Genomic DNA, 16,620 nt, shown 5'->3' with positions numbered 1-16,620 from the left:
ACAACAACAACAACAACAACAACAACAACAACAACAACAACAACAACAACAACAACAGACCTGGGTGCCCAATCTATTGCAGGGATGAGGAAGCTGCAAGGTGTCACCAGACTACAATTCCCATCATCCTGGACTACTGGCCATACTGGCAGGGTGGGGAGCAAATCTGACCATTTCAGTGCCTTCTCTTTCCAACCATTAAGTTCAGCTCTTCACATTCCCATGAGTTTCTGGATTGATTGATTGATTGATTGATTGATTGACTGACTGACTGACTGACTGACTGACTGACTGATTGATTGATTGATTGATTGATTGATTGATTGATTGGTTTGTCTCCCATGAAAGTTGTGCCCATTTCTATACAGGCTGGGTTAAATACCTCCACTTAAAAGGCTTGTTGAGAAAAAAGAAACGTCTTCAATAGGTGCCCTAAGGACAATAGAGATGGCACCTGTCTGATAAATAACGGGGGATCCACAGAGGAAGTGCCACCACCCTAAAGGCCCCGTTCCTAAATCACATAGAACAAGACCTCCTGATGAAATGGCACATGGAGGAGTCCCATTCCTGCAGAGCACAGCAATTGGTTGGGTATATAAAAGGTGAGCAGGTGTTTTGGGTGTCCTGATCCCAAGTTGTATACATCTTTCTATACCTGTACGAGCATCTTGAACTTAGCCCGGTAACTAATTGGAAGCCAGTGAATGATAGGAGTTGTAGTCCCACAACATCTGAAGGACACGAAGCAAGCAAGTGGTTTAGTGGTTAAGAGTGTCGGACTAGGATCTGAGAGGTCTGGGTTCAAATCCCCACTCAGCCATGAAGCTCACCTTGGGCCAGTCGCTGCCTCTTAGCCTACCTCATAAGGTTGCTGTGGGGATTAAATGGGGGGGGGGAGAACTGTATATGCAACCTTGAGCTGCTTGGCGAAAAAGGTGGGGTGTTCTTGTTATTGGCACCCATCTGCCTCAAAAGACAATGGGCAGAGGAGGAGGAAGAAAACGAGAACAGGGGGCCCTCCACAGAGACTGGATTTGCTGGCCCTCCCAAATTTGGGGGGCCTCTGAGGCAACAGCCTTGCCCCAGCTGAGTTGTAGGCTGTCCAGGATTCTGGTTCATAGCACTGGCAATTGCATGATTGGGAGCTGGGCATGTTTAGCCTGGAGAAGAGGAGGTTAAGGGGTGATATGATAGCCATGTTCAAATATATAAAAGGATGTCACATAGAGGAGGGAGAAAGGTTGTTTTCTGCTGCTCCAGAGAAGCGGACACGGAGCAATGGATCCAAACTACAAGAAAGAAGATTCCACCTAAACATTAGGAAGAACTTCCTGACAGTAAGAGCTGTTCGACAGTGGAATTTGCTGCCAAGGAGTGTGGTGGAGTCTCCTCCTTTGGAGGTCTTTAAGCAGAGGCTTGACAACCATATGTCAGGAGTGCTCTGATGGTGTTTCCTGCTTGGCAGGGGGTTGGACTCGATGGCCCTTGTGGTCTCTTCCAACTCTATGATTCTATGATTCTACATGTGAGGGGTTTGCGTTATCACTCACACACACACACACACAGCAACACTCAGGTGATCCTGACCTGGTTTCACTACACTTTTTTCTATATTTTATCCATTTCACTTCAGCACAGCATTGCACAGCTATTTTCTTCGGTACGTTCAGAGACAACGTGTGCATGCAAGTTCCCCCAGGCGTCGAAAGTTAACCATCAGTTTCAAAGGTCTCTTCGCTGACCACATCTGCTAAAAAGTTCTGTCCTTGAGATGACCCTCAGCACAGGGCCAGCACCCTAGCAAAGCAGTCAGGCTACATTAAGGTAGTTCTGTAAGTGGAACATCTGGCATCTTTTTCTTCACAAAATACTGTACATAGGAGAGGGGGCGATCTGGATCGCGCTTTGGGAGAGGCAGGCTTATCCACACGCCCACAACATCTTTTCCAAGGCCATCACTCTGCCCCGCCAGGTGCAATCTGTTCCCATTAGTGACCCCTAAGGGCATTGGCTGGTGCACCAAGTCACTGTCTACTTTCACCCTTAGCTGAGCAGAAGGATGGGGGGGTGGAAATGTTGTTGGTGGCACAGCGGTACACCCTGGGAGCGAGTCCCCCCCTCCCCTCGTTACCAGTTAACAGCAGATGCTCCGCTATTGTAAACAATCATTTGTAATTAAAGCAACTTGCCAGCAACCTGATTAGATTAACTAGTTTGAAATTAGTTTGCAATACCTTTCTTTCTTCCTTCCCCGTGCAACCCACACCCGGGGGGGGGGGGCCCTCCTGTACCGTAAGCATTATAAGCATACGATGCTTACATTGGCATGGCTTCTTAAAAAAAAAAGTTTATAAGGATTAATTTGCATTCAAAGAGGGTTTCAATGAATCGACGGCTACAGCAAGCTGGAACTGGTTCAATTCCATTATAACACTTAGTGAGCAGCCCACACAGAATCAGTTTGGTGGGGAAAATGTACATGGAATAGGGAACATTCAGCTCCAGCAACCGGTTTTCAGAGAGGACGTGGCCTGTGCATCTTCACTAGGAAGGCGCTTGGCATTTCACGCTGGAGCAGGGCGGGTGAGCGCTCAGAGCTGATGATGGCACAGAGTCCAGCTGCCACACCTTGTGGACTCCCGGAGTGGGACGCCTCGCACCCAGGATCCAAATACAGTCCTCCAAGGCTCTCTGCCTGGCCTTTGGGAGCCTCCGCAGGGCTCACCCTTCTTCATCAGCTCAGCTTCACACCTTCCTTGAGCATTTCCACCTGGATGCAGAACCGCCTTTTTAAACTCAGACCAGGCCTTTTACTTCATGGGATGGAGAGGGCTGTAGGAACGGGCCTCCTGTGCAAGAATTGGCATCTATTGCTCCACTCACTTTTGGTTTTGGCCCCACTGGCCAAAGGACTGGACACCATATAGTCTGGGCCCGAAGAACTTTCCACATTTTGTATCACCCCTCTTCTCCAAAGGTATGACCAGCAGACGGGTGGGGAACCTCTCTCCTCACTGACCCTGCTTAAAACTCCAAGTGTTTTTGCCTGTTGGAAAAAACCATATTTTTCGCTCTATAAGACGCACCAGACCACAAGACGCACCTAGTTTTTGGAGGAGGAAAACAAGAAAAAAAATATTCTGAATCTCAGAAGCCAGAACAGCAAGAGGAATCGCTGCGCAGTGAAAGCAGCAATCCCTCTTGCTATTCTTGCTTCTAGGATAGCTGCGCAGCCTGCATTCGCTCCATAAAACGCACACACATTTCCCCTTACTTTTTAGGAGGGAAAAAGTAAGTCTTATAGAGCAAAAAATATGGTATGTCCTTGATAATGTCCCTTTCCTCCCTAGCTAAAGAATAGAGAAGGGTGTGTGAGTGTGTATAAAAAAGCCTCCTGTAGAAAGAGTGAAAATTGTGTTAACTGTTCCCTATACCTTTGCCTCTGGCATGTGGCCCTTGGAAGGTTACTTAGAAGAGAGTGCGGCCCTCAAGCTGAAAGAATTTCCCCACTCCTGGCCTACAGCCTCTGGGAGACTCTGCCCCTGTTTCCCAGTTATGCAGTTCAATAAAGGTTCTTGCTGTATCGCTGTGTCTTGCCTTGTGGGAACCTATCTACACTTCAGCATCCGTCTGCATCGGGAGACAATGGAGTGTGCATCTGCAGGTGAAATCAACTCCAAACCAATGCACTAACAGCACTGAAGTGACCTCTCCAGGTTGCAAGACTGGGCAGGGTGCCTGGAGGGCCTGGGCTGCCCAGACAGCAAGACCCCCCTCTTGGCCTCACTGACGGGGTCCAAAGGAAAGCAGAGCAACATGTTTGGCAGCAGCTTGGCTGCAGGAATTGGTGGAAGGAGGCATACAAGGTGCCACCCAACCACCTTAGGGACTCCACCCCAGATCTGTGTAGGGCTTACTCCTTATCCTTTTCTTTTTCTGAATATATCCCGCAAGGCAGTGGAGGTTTAGGATCAGAGTTTTCTTTCTCCTAGATGGGCTCTCTTTCTGGGTTGATGAGGCCCACCTACCCCTCACTTCCACAGAGTGTGCAGAAGCCACGTTCTTGACCATTGGGCCCACTCTTGGCCTTGTCTGCTCAATCCACTGGAGCCTGCCTTCACAAGCAGGGGAAGTCTCAAACTCACTGAGGGTTTGAGACCCATCAGCTTCCCACACCTGGTTTAGCCAGCCAGTCAAAGCTGTTCCTATGGTGCAGCCGCTGTCACAGGGTGAGGGCTTCTAGGAGCCTGTGAGGTGAGAACTCAGTTCAGGGTGGGGACCAAAGGTGGACAAACTACCCCAGAAGGGGCACGACGTGTCCCCACAGAGGTACTAGCCCTCCCCTAAGACCCCTTTGTGATGGCCTGAGACTTGGGCTCAGAACCAGAGGAGTCTCAGTCCGCACCGGACCCTTTGCCTCAGGCGACATCTGGGCCTGATTCTGAAGAGTCCCAGTCTGCACAGGTCCCCTGCAATAAGCACCAGCTGGGCCGAGTCAGGTGCCTAAGCCTGCCCTGGTTCCATATGTGAGGATGACCTCGTTGCCTTCAGCTGGGCAATCACTTACAGCTGCTCCACTACCAGTTGGGTCAGGAGAGGCTGAGGTGGCCTCTGGGTCTAGTAACCCACTGACATCTCCCGAGCTGCAGAGACTAAGGTCTGAGAGAAGGAGAAACCTGAGTACTCACAGGAAGAGTGCTCGCCTTCGGGCGAGACAGGGAGGTGAGTCGCCGGGGGATCAGGACCGGCCATTACCCCGACAAAGATAAAAGGCTGTCGGACCCCGCCCCAGGTTGCAGGAGCAACATTGCTGTTTGCTGGAACCTGCCTGACCTTGCCTGGTTTCCTGCCTTGGCCCTGTCAAACTGACTCCTCGTAGAACCCTTGGATTCGAGACCGGACCTGGACCGCGTTGCTTGGATTATCCCCTGGGCCCAGCACACCCATACATTCCCGGGAGACTCTTGTTGTTGTTCTTTAGTCATTTAGTTGTGTCCGACTCTTCGTGACCCCATAGACCAGAGCACGCCAGGCACTCCTGTCTTCCACTGCCTCCCGCAGTTTGGTCAAACTCATGCTGGTAGCTTCAAGAACACTATCCAACCATCTCGTCCTCTGTCGTCCCCTTCTCCTTGCGCCCTCCATCTTTCCCAACATCAGGGTCTTTTCCAGGGAGTCTTCTCTTCTCATGAGGTGGCCAAAGTATTGGAGCCTCAGCTTCACGATCTGTCCTTCCAGTGAGCACTCAGGGCTGATTTCCTTCAGAATGGATACGTTTGATCTTCTTGCAGTCCATGGGACTCTCAAGAGTCTCCTCCAGCACCATAATTCAAAAGCATCAATTCTTCGGCAAAGCCTTCTTTATGGTCCAGCTCTCACTTCCATACATCACTACTGGGAAAACCATAGCTTTTACTATACGGGCCTTTGTTGGCAAGGTGATATCTCTGCTTTTTAAGACTCTACTCAACTACATATGTAACTAATAAAATTCCTTCCTGGGTTATTGTCATCTCTACCACATTTTAAATCTGGTGGCAGCAACTGTTAAGAGCTTTTTAAAAAGTGGGCTAGACAGACTCTCTCACACACAGCACCAGGGCTGAATTCTGAGGCTGCCAACAAAGGAACAATCTCCACTCCGCCCACCAAATGGACAGATGGATCAGTAGGTGTGTGAGCTCTTTTTTTACAAGCTTCTTTACGGCATGACATTTTGGCAGCCAGGCAGGGTCGTGGGGTTGGCAAGTTTCTCCTGCTTTGCATCTTTCTTTCAAGTCGCCACCTGGCTCCCTCCCTCTCTGTCTGTCTCAAGGGGGATCCAGTCCCTGATACACTCAAACGGAAGAGGCTCTGGCAAGCCAGACGGTCCCAGGTACTGCAGCTGAGACACTGAGGCAGGTGAACATGCAATTACTAGGAGGGGGGGAGAGAAAAGGACCAACTTTAGCTAAGGAGAAATGAAGAAAAAAAACCCAACCCTGTACCATTCAAACCCTTCGCAACAGCATTTATCCTCCTGAGCCAACCAATCATTTTTAGTCGATCTAAGAAGCAAGCCAGAAATTCTGACTGCTCTAGAATGTCACAAGAGAATAACTATGAGAAGTATGTCAGTCCAATAATTGGGCAGAGAGGAACCATTTTTCCCATCTAATTGTTCAGTTCTGCATATCCATTTGCAATTTCATTGTATTTTTTTAAAGTCTTCGTGAAAATCCATCAGCATTTTAGTGCTAATTTCTCCTAAGCTGCAAAACTGTGCATGCAATTTCCCCTATTGAATACATTTGTGCATCCAATTTCCCCTGATGAAAACGTTTTGGCAAGCTCTAATATAATGTGTTTTTTGCATGCTAATTTCATTGATACATGCATCTGTATGCATGCTTTACCCTAGCATATGCATTTTGCGCACACTGGAGAACTGCAGAGCAAAAGCTCGGAGAAGTTCAGATTTCAAAGGGTGATGCATTTCAATTCATATATTGTTTCAGGAAGTGCAGCTGGAATAAAATTTCTTACCCACCCACTAAGTCGAGGTAATGAGATCTATGGTGCCGTGGTCCTGAATAAGAAACCTCAGAAACCTGAATAAGGTTTTCCAGACAGGTAACTGTGTTAGCCTGTTGCAGCAAAAATGACACAATCATGTGGCATATTAAAAGACTTACTATGCCATATTATGACATTTATTATGACATTATAGCATTAGCTTTCACCCTGCAGCTGCTGTTGAACTACAACTCTGGTGAGTCCTAGCAAGCATAACCAGGGTTGATGGGAGTTGTAGTTCAACAGCAACTGAGGGTCATAAATCCCCCCACACCTGAGTTAGATCAACATCAGCCCAGGTTTCCCACCAATTTCTTTAACAGATGTAGCAAATACACAAAAGTGAGCTTCTCTTGGCACAGCATTGGCGTTCTTTTTTATAAGACTAAAGTGCTCATAATGCAGATTAGCTTTCTGGTCAAAAAAACAGTTGCACTAACATTTTTTAAAAACACACACGACCTAGGGACACTAACTGAAAAAACACAGAGCATTCTTTTCAAAAGGGAGGGTTCTTTATATTAAATCCCAGTGACTATTCAAATGGGAGAATTTAAATACAGCTGGGAACTATGCACTCTGTTAATGCAAACACATTACAGCTGGGGAAAGACTTCACACACACACACACACACACACACAGACAGACAGACACACACACAGAATGATACCTCTGGTTAAGTACTTAAATTCGTTCTGGAGGTCTGTTCTTAACCTGAAACTGTTCTTAACCTGTAGCCTTTAGCTAATGGGGCCTCCCGCTGCTGCCGCACTGCCGGAGCACGATTTCTGTTCTCATCCTGAAGCAAAGTTCTTAACCCGAGGTACTATTTCTGGGTTAGCGGAGTCTGTAACTTGGAGCAAATGTAACCTGAAGCGTATGTAACCCGAGGTACCACTGTGTGTGTGTGTGTGTGTGTGTGTGTGTGTGTGTGTGTGTGTATACACACACACACATACATACATACATACATACATACATACATACATACATACATACATTTTTATATAGTACAGATTAGGAGAATACAGCTTGATGCTCTCCAAATACTTTGGGACTGCAACTCCCATCTCACTGCTCACTGGTCATGTAGGCTGGGCTGATAGAGGCTGAATTTCAACACCCCCTGAAGGTATCACGTTGGCCACCCTGGTAAGGCAACCCAATGGGTTTAGAAAAACAACTCAGCAGCTTAAAGTGCACTCATTTTACAGTTTTCTCTTGAATAGATACAAACATTTGACACTTCCTTATACCTAGGAATGAAGATCACTTACGGAGCATCGCTGTTCCAATTCCTCATTATTTTTTTCCAACTTAAAATTCACTTCTCTACATTTCCACATCAGTTTACAATTTTTTACAAAAAAGTCCTCATGAAAATTCATCAGCATTTCAGTGCAACGTTCTCCCCATGTACACGTTTATGTACAATTCTGTCTATAATGTTTTCCTTTTCTTTATGTTCTTAACTCCAAAACACAACTTTTTAATGCACACTTGACCCTAATATATGCAGTTTTGTACACATAACTTGAGAATTGCACATTTTGGAACATGGCCATGTTTAGGTCCTCATGCTGTTTTGGAAACTGCAAATTAGGGAGATTCACTTTTAAATGTGAATTTAATTTCTGCCCCATCCCTATTTCTGGGTTCTCTCTTCATGTGCTTCTTTCACCCTCTGCTCCCCAATGTTGGATCTTTCTGAGGTTGAGAGCAAAAGAGCCCTTTCCAATCCTCAGCCTTCCATTCTGGCTAATAACCTTTCTCTCTTCCTGAAGCTTGTTGGGGGGGGGTAAGCAGGGGGTTCCAGCCCCTAAACCTCGGTTGCCTAAATTGACAGCAGTTCTCAAGATGAATGACGGGTGCCAAGCTCCGCAAAAAGCAAACTGCCGGCTACAAATCCCCCCTTGCTTATGTTGTCCTTTTTGCAACTCTGGGAGATAATCTCTTTGGGAAAGATGTCACCGCAGACTCAACTCCCCCCCCCCCAAAAAAAAAAATGTGGCGCCTTAACATCTTAGCATGGCTGTACATTCCTATCATAAATAACATCAACTCCCTTCTTTCCAATCAGGGGGAAAGGAAGCTTAAATCACCCACTGATGGGTTTATTACCAAACCCGCAAGGCGATAAGGACCTGAGACCAGCCCCTTGCACTTAAAATGGGGCATAAATCTCAGCTCCGCAGTCTGTTTTGAAAGGTCTTCAAAACTAGCAGGGGGCTGGGAGGTGGGGAGGTGCTTTTGTTGACAGAGCTTCCCTCCCCCACCCCACCCAAAAAAGGGGGAAGGGAGCCAAATGGCAGCACTGCCTGATCCCAATCCAGTGCTTTAGCCTCTGTCCGCCTTTCTCAGCCTTTCTCAGCTGGCCCTCATCTACCTACCTTCTCAAGAACATAGGAAGAGCCCTGTGCTCCAGGTGGGAAACCTGCAAGTGTGACCTGAACACAAGAGCACTCTGCAGTTTCCAGCACCAGAATCCAGTCCATGAATGAATGAACTTTATTACGGTCACAGACCAGGATAAAAAAAACAACAACAAAAAACATATAAATAAAATAGTAGTTAGGATTTTTTTAAGAGATAATTGTTAGAGCAAATAAGGACAAAGAAACAAGCACAGGATAAAACATCTGAATAAAATACAAAATTAAACACGGATAATGGATGGGTAAAAACTGATAATTAAAACAGATAAGAACTAAAAAAAACAATCAAAAACACGCAGTTAAAACAACTGTAAGAGCATAAGAACTAAAAGGCTCGCAGTTAAAACAACTATAAGAGGCTGCAGAGTAGGAGCCTCTGAAATAGAGGACACTCACAACATTAGAAACTGATGTGCAAATATGGTTAAAACAGACAATTAAAACAATGTACAACAATAAACTATCCCAGGGAGTTGACTCAGAGTCAGAGTCCAGTCCAGTGCAGTCCAGGTGGCTGTCAGGTTCCTCCTCCTTGGCCTCGGTGTTGTCCTTGTAGAACTCAACAATGAGTTTGGTCTCCCTGCCCTGCCCCCTACCAGTCTCAGCAGACAGCAGCCCCCACTGTTCAGAACCTTCCTAGAAATTCAGGAGATATCATTCTGCCAACCCCATAGAAACATAATGTGCCAAGTTCTGCAATGCCTCTAGTCCAGGAATGGGTGACTAGGAGGCTCTCTCAGCCGGAAAAGGGTGTGCAAAAAGTACCGCCCTATTCTGCCTTGTTCAGACCACACCTGGTATACTGTGTCTAGTTTTGGGCCCCACAATTTAAGAATGATGTTGCAAGCTGGAACATGGGCAGAGGAGGGCAACCAAGATGATCACTGTCTGGAAACCATGCCTTATGCTTGAGAGAGCTGGGTATGTTTAGCCTGGGAAAGAGGAGACTGAGAGGAGATATGATAGTTATCTTCAAATATCTAAAGGGCTGTCCCATGGAAAAGCAAGCAAGCTCCTGCTCTGGAGAGAAGGACCCAAACCAATAGCTTCAGGTTACAAGAAAGAAGATTCCGACTAAGCATCAGGAAGAACTTTCTGAGAAGAAAGGCAATGTTTACAGTCATTACTCCACCTACTTTTGCTTCTGGCCCCTCCCATCGGTGGCATATGGCCCCTGGAAGGCTGGCCAGAACAGAATGTGGCCCTCTGCTGCACAGCAACAGAAAACAAATCTTCTCTGCCATCTTTGCCAAAGCTGCTACTGTTTCTCCTCTTAAGCTTTCCTTTTCCAGGCTGGACATAAACTTCATGAAGCCCTTTAGACACTTGAGAAACACTAGATATAAAACAAGCAGAAAGTGCCCAACTTTGCTTGGAAACTCAGAGAGAGAGAGAGAGAGAGAGAGAAAGGTTTTTAATTTCATTTTTTAAAAATGCTGTTGGGTAAACAATAATATACAACCCTGCCCAATCTGGTAATAGCAGGGCAGTTTTTAAAAGCAAGCCTGCCATTTGGATCCACAGTGGTGCTTGATTGTATACAAACAGTTTTTAAAAGCAAGCCTGCCATTTGGATCCACAGTGGTGCTTGATTGTATACAAACAGAGGCAAAAGCCTGCTCTCTTCAGTTCTAGGAACCGCTAGGCCAAATTCGGTCACTGTACCTTTAAGAGGCATTTGAATGCAGAGCAAACAGGCAAACAAAGAACTTTCCAAAATATATAGTAGCAGTCTAGATAGAAGGTGGATAGATAATGATATGGTATCATCATCATCATCAGGTTGCTGACCACAGAGGGCTGATGGGGACCAGGTGCAAGAAGCAAAATGGGGGGGAAAGACCTTGAGCAAAACCAGCCAAGCCAAGAATATTTTGAGAGTTGGAAGCAAAGAGAAAACAGAGCGAAAACCGGACAGCTTGTGACACTCTTCTCTTCACCTGAGGTGGTGAGAGACGTAGGATTAATCAACACTTTTTAAGTGACAGGCAAACTGAAGGTGCAGTGAGTAATCTGGGTTGATGCTGGATTTAACATTGTGCTTTTAATATAAAAAAATCATAATATTCTGCAACGCACGCAGTATAATTATATTATGCTTGAAACAGCCCAGCCACTGAAACAAGAATAGCTCCCAATATTTTTCCATCAGTCAGATTTGGGAGAGAAGCCTTTAAAAAGGGAATATGAGATCTGCAGCAAAACTGCAAACAAATCATCTCTTGCAGGAAAAAGCTCTCTTCTCCCTCTGCAGAAATAGAGGAGGAAATATATTTAGCTAAACGTGACGTGCACTAGGATCAGATCCAACAACAAGCAGGTGATCTCCTGAATGTACAAAACAGCAACACGCTTCCATGGGTGTTTAGAGAGACTTATTCAGTCCAAGAGCATCAAATGTATCTCAAAGTTCTTTCTCCAGGGAAAAAGGTCAACACAGCGAAAGAAAAGTCATGGGATGTATATCTTCTGTCTGAAGATGCAAGAACCCTGTTCAAAATGCATTGGAAGCCTTTTTTGACTGAATAAACCTGAATATATAGTTTTGCCTCAACCAGAGAGATCAGTGATACCCTGCTAGAGACCAAGGAAGCTGTTTATCCTATTGTCCATCTAGCTCAGTGTCGTCTACTTGACTGGTAGCATCTCTTCCCCATCACCAGCTATCTAGACAAGACCATTAAAAAAACACAGAGAGACTGAACCTGGGATCTGCATACAAAGCAGCTGCTCTACCACCGAGCTATTTCACTTCCTGTGGTCCCCAATTGCACTTCCCATGGTCCCCAATTACAGGCATGCACTTCCCATGGTCTCAGATTACAGCGACTCATTAAACAAGGGCTATGAAGTTGGAAGTGTATCATTTCAAGTTGGCTTGAGCCCCAGAGTCCCAAGAAGAAATGGGGGAGTGTGGACTGGAAGAGGCCAGAAGGCACCAGCAAGGACAAAAATATACCATATTTTTCGCTCTATAAGATGCACCAGACCACAAGACGCACCTAGTTTTTGGAGGAGGGAAACAAGAAAAAAAATATTCTGAATCTCAGAAGCCAGAACAGCAAGAGGGATCGCTGCGCAGCGAAAGCAGCAATCCCTCTTGCTGTTCTGGCTTCTGGGATAGCTGCGCAGCCTGCATTCGCTCCATAAGATGCACACACATTTCCCCTTACTTTTTAGGAGGGAAAAAGTGAGTCTTATAGAGCAAAAAATACAGTATCCCCCTCCTGACCTACCTCTCTCCACCTGGTTCCATCACTTTACAAGGAGGGGGCAGATTTGCATGCCTGTCGATACAATAATACATCATCGGTTTTTAAAAAAACATGCTAAATAGCAGAGCTAGAGATATGAAACACAGGCAATTAGCCCCTTCATCCATTATTATCCTATAATTAATTCTGCAAAGTCCCCAGCAGAAGCTGCAGTAAAGGCCACATGCTTACATATTCTTGACTATCACTGGGCTGCACCTTGGAGTGACGTCATGTCCAGATGTTGCGAATTAGGGCCAATTCAGAAGGGGACCAGGGTGCTTTGATGGAGAGCAGGGTGAGGCGTTGCCAGGGTAAGTATCCAGTCCACAAAGGCACCACCCTCATTGCATAGGCAGCAAGATTCTCAGAGAGAACGAGAGAAAAGTCTCTTCAAAGCCGTATCATCCCCAATCATAAAATGCACCAAATCCAATTTGGACACCATCGATTTTTTTATGTAACTATTTCAGAGCCCCAAGACCTGGAGAAGGGAATATTGATCAGCTAAAGAGTCAGATCTTGGCAAACAGCACTCTAAGACCAAGCTTGACAAATTGAAGATGATAATTAAAAATTTAAACACCATGGCAATGTGGACTTTTTCTACTATTTCTAGAGACCTTCAGCCAAAGACCTATCGGCTCAGCTTTTTTTAAAAAAAAAAAAGTGTAGGCAAAAGTCTCCCCCAGTTCTACCACCTCTCCTGGCTCTCTGTCCCCCTGGGTTGCAGACTCCAAAGTGGAGTTAAAGAAATGCAGGCCTGGGGGCTGAATGCTAGGGCTATGCATCCCCCAACCCCTGATCAGGTTTGGGGCCCAATCCAACCCAGGACTCTTCAGTGCCTACCAACCCGGGTCCGGGTTCTGAACCAAAGGAGATGCCTTGCCCAGTATTTAACTGTGCAATAAACATGAAATCAGAAGGAGAGGGGCAAGATGCACAGAGGCTACAGGTCGAAGCCAAACAGTACAAACTGAAAGCTTTTGCAGATGGTTTAGTATTGACGTTAAAGGAGCCAGAATCTAGTACTAAAAGAGTATTAGAATTGATTCAGGAATTTGGTCATGTGGCAGGATTTAAGTTGAACAAGTTAAAAACTAAGGTGCTTGAGAAAAATTTAACACCGATTGAGAAAGAGAGGTTTCAGAAGGAGACAGGTTTAACATTGGTCAAGAAAGTAAAATACCTGGGGGTTAATATGACTGCTAAGAACTTAAACCTATTTAAAGACAATTATGAGAACTGTTGGTCAGAAGTGAAAAAGGACCTAGAGATACGGTCAAACTTGAAGCTTTCCTTGTTAGGTCGAATTGCTGTTATAAAGATGAATGTATTGCCAAGAATGTTATTTTTGTTTCAATCATTGCAAATCTTGGACAAAATGGACTGTTTCAAGAAGTGGCAGAGAGACATTTCTAGATTTGTCTGGCAGAGCAAGAAGCCCAGAATAAAATTTAAAATATTAACTGATGCAAAGGACAGAGGTGGATTTGCCCTGCCAGACCTTAAACTTTATTATGAATCAGCAGCATTCTGCTGGCTGAAAGAATGGCTGCTTCTTGAGAACACAGACATTTTGGATTTAGAAGGTTTCAATAATGTTTTTGGGTGGCATGCATATTTGTGGTATGACAAGGTTAAAGCACATAAAGCATTTAAAAACCATATTGTTAGGAAAGCATTGTTAAATGTCTGGATAAGATATAAGGACTTACTTGAAAATAAAACCCCAAGGTGGTTGTCACCGATGGAAGCAAAGGCTCAGAAAAAGCTCAATATGGAGGCCAAATGGCCGAAATATTGAGAAATTTTGGAACAAGAAGGAGACAAATTGAAACTGCAGAGTTTTGAGAAATTAAAAGATAAAGTGCGAGACTGGCTTCATTATTATCAGATAATGGAGGCATACAATCTGGACAAGAAAATTGGCTTCCAGGTGGAAAAATCAAAATTAGAAACAGAACTGTTAGAACCTAAAACTAAGATTTTGTCAAAGATGTATAACTTGCTGTTGAAATGGAATACTCAGGATGAAACGGTGAAATCTGCTATGATTAAATGGGCACAAGATGTTGGACATAACATTATGTTTGCTGACTGGGAACAGTTGTGGACTACAGATATGAAATTTACGGCATGTAATGCCCTAAGAGAGAATATTATGAAAATGATATACAGGTGGTACATGACACCAGTCAAGCTTGCAAAAATCTATCATTTGCCCGATAATAAATGTTGGAAATGTAAAGAAAACAAAAGTACATTCTTTCACCTTTGGTGGACGTGCCCAAAGATTAAGGCTTTCTGGGAGATGATCTATAATGAAATGAAAAAGGTATTTAAATATACCTTTCTAAAGAAACCAGAGGCCTTCCTGCTGGGCATAGTAGGCCAATTGGTGCCAAAGAAGGATAGAACTTTCTTTATGTATGCCACAACAGCAGCAAGAATACTTATCACAAAGTATTGGAAGACACAAGATCTACCCACCTTGGAAGAATGGCAGATGAAGGTGATGGACTATATGGAACTGGCAGAAATGACTGGCGGAATCCGAGACCAGGGAGAAGAGTCGGTGGAAGAAGATTGGAGAAAGTTTAAAGACTATTTACAGAAATATTGTAAAATTAATGAATGTTAGAATGATGTTGGATAGAAACTAAGTTACAATAACTAATGTTACAATACTTTAAGATTGAAGATTAGGATAAACAAAGAGGGGAGGGATTTGCTGAACTAACAAACTGAATTGGAATACAGAAAAGGGAGGCGTGAGGAGGTCCGGGAAATAAGCAAATGAAAGATAAGTGATTGAAAGACTGAATTGTTTTTAACTATTTTTATTTTGTATTTTTATTTTTTATTTTTTATTTTGTAATATTTTGAAAACCTTAATAAATATCTTTTTTTTAAAAAAAAAAAGATGCACAGAGGCTACCTGCAAGCATTACCTTCTCGCCCTTGCCTCTCCTTGCTGCCTGGGTCACCCTGCATGGACCCAATTTGTGCTGCAGCGATCTGGGGCTCCCTCCTGGATGGAGCACAGTGTGTGTGTATATACAAATATAAAGGAACACAGGAAGCCGATTTATACCAAGTCAGAGCATTGGTCCCTCGAGCTCAGTATCGTTTGACTGGCAGTGGCTCTCCAGGATTTCAGACAGGTTCTCGCCCAGTCCTAGCTGTGGGTGGCGAGGGCAGAACCTGGGACCTTCCGCATGCAAGGCAGATGCTCCACCACTGAGATACAGCCCTTCCCATTAGAACCCTCCTAATTTTGTGTGCTAAAATATCGCTGATGGAAGTTAGCATTCAGTGCTTCACCCACTTTTCCCTCTGGCTAAGCATAACTTAGACTACAGGTAAAGGTAAAGGGACTCCTGACTGTTAAGTCTAGTCATGGCCGACTCTGGGATTGCGGCACTCATCTCGCTTTATTGGCCGAGGGAGCCGGCGTACAGTTTCCGGGTCATGTGGCCAGCATGACTAAGCTGCTTCTGGCAAACCAGAGCAGCGCATGAAAACGCCGTTTACCTTCCCGCCGGAGCAGTACCTATTTATCTACTTGCACTTTGATGTGCTTTCGAACTGGTAGGTTGGCAGGAGCAGGGACCGAGCAACGGGAGCTCACCCCGTCGCGGGGATTCGAACCGCTGACCTTCTCATCGGCAAGTCCTAGGCTCTGTGGTTTAACCCACAGCGCTACCCGCGTCCCTCAGACTACAGGTATAAGGGGCAAAAAGTGGCCTTGCAGGCTTCTCTACATGGCCCTCAGAGCTCTCCCCAGGCCACAACCTACCTGAACTACCCCTCTCACAGGCCCTGCTGTGCACCCTTCTTGAGTGCTGTTGCCTGGGCAGAATGCGTCCTTGAACTCTGATCATGCCTCTCGCTGGCCAGGACGGAGAACAGAGAGGAGTGAGGGTGTGTGCACAGAGACCAGCAGTAGGTGAAATTCATACTCATTCCTTCATCCACTTTTGTCTCTGTCTCTGCACCTAACCCCCCCCCCTCCTGGGGGGGTGCCTCTCTGAAGGCTGCCCAGAGCCCCAGCTCTCACTGTAGGGCAGAAAATGGGGATTCTCCGCACCATTTCTACCAAAAGCTTTAAGTCATAAGGAAGAGCAGTGCATAAGTCAGGTTGCAGGGAACAGGTTCAATAGGTATGTCAGAGCTAGGAGAGAATGCGATACCCTCCAATATTTCTCCAATGAAAATAGAGATGTCCTACTCCATTATTATTACAGATAGGTAGCCATGTTGGTCTGCCATAGTCAAAAAAAAAAAAAAATTCCTTCCAGTAGCCCCTTAAAGACCAACTAAGTTAGTTCTTGGTATGAGCTTTCGTGTGCATGCACACTTCTTCAGA

The 16,620-nt window shown here is 45.3% G+C and overlaps 2 protein-coding genes across 3 annotated transcripts in view; both read right to left on the bottom strand.

Annotated features, from left to right (window-relative positions):
- LOC308576035 (uncharacterized protein) overlaps nucleotides 1-4,829 on the bottom strand; it is a 476,523-nt gene extending 471,694 nt beyond the window's left edge. Inside the window, exon 1 of the mRNA XM_081175238.1 lies at nucleotides 4,633-4,829. The gene's annotated coding sequence lies outside the window, so the exon portion shown is untranslated. The remainder of the gene's footprint in view (nucleotides 1-4,632) is intronic.
- Nucleotides 1-16,620, bottom strand: part of TMEM132B (transmembrane protein 132B) — a 368,394-nt gene that overhangs the window by 334,091 nt on the left and 17,683 nt on the right. The window lies entirely within an intron of this gene.

Source organism: Podarcis bocagei (assembly GCF_964188305.1).
Source record: "Podarcis bocagei genome assembly, chromosome: 16".
In the NCBI taxonomy this organism is placed as follows: domain Eukaryota; kingdom Metazoa; phylum Chordata; class Lepidosauria; order Squamata; family Lacertidae; genus Podarcis; species Podarcis bocagei.
The sequence above is the reverse complement of the archived record's forward strand: the minus strand, read 5'-3'. Positions and strand labels throughout refer to the sequence as shown.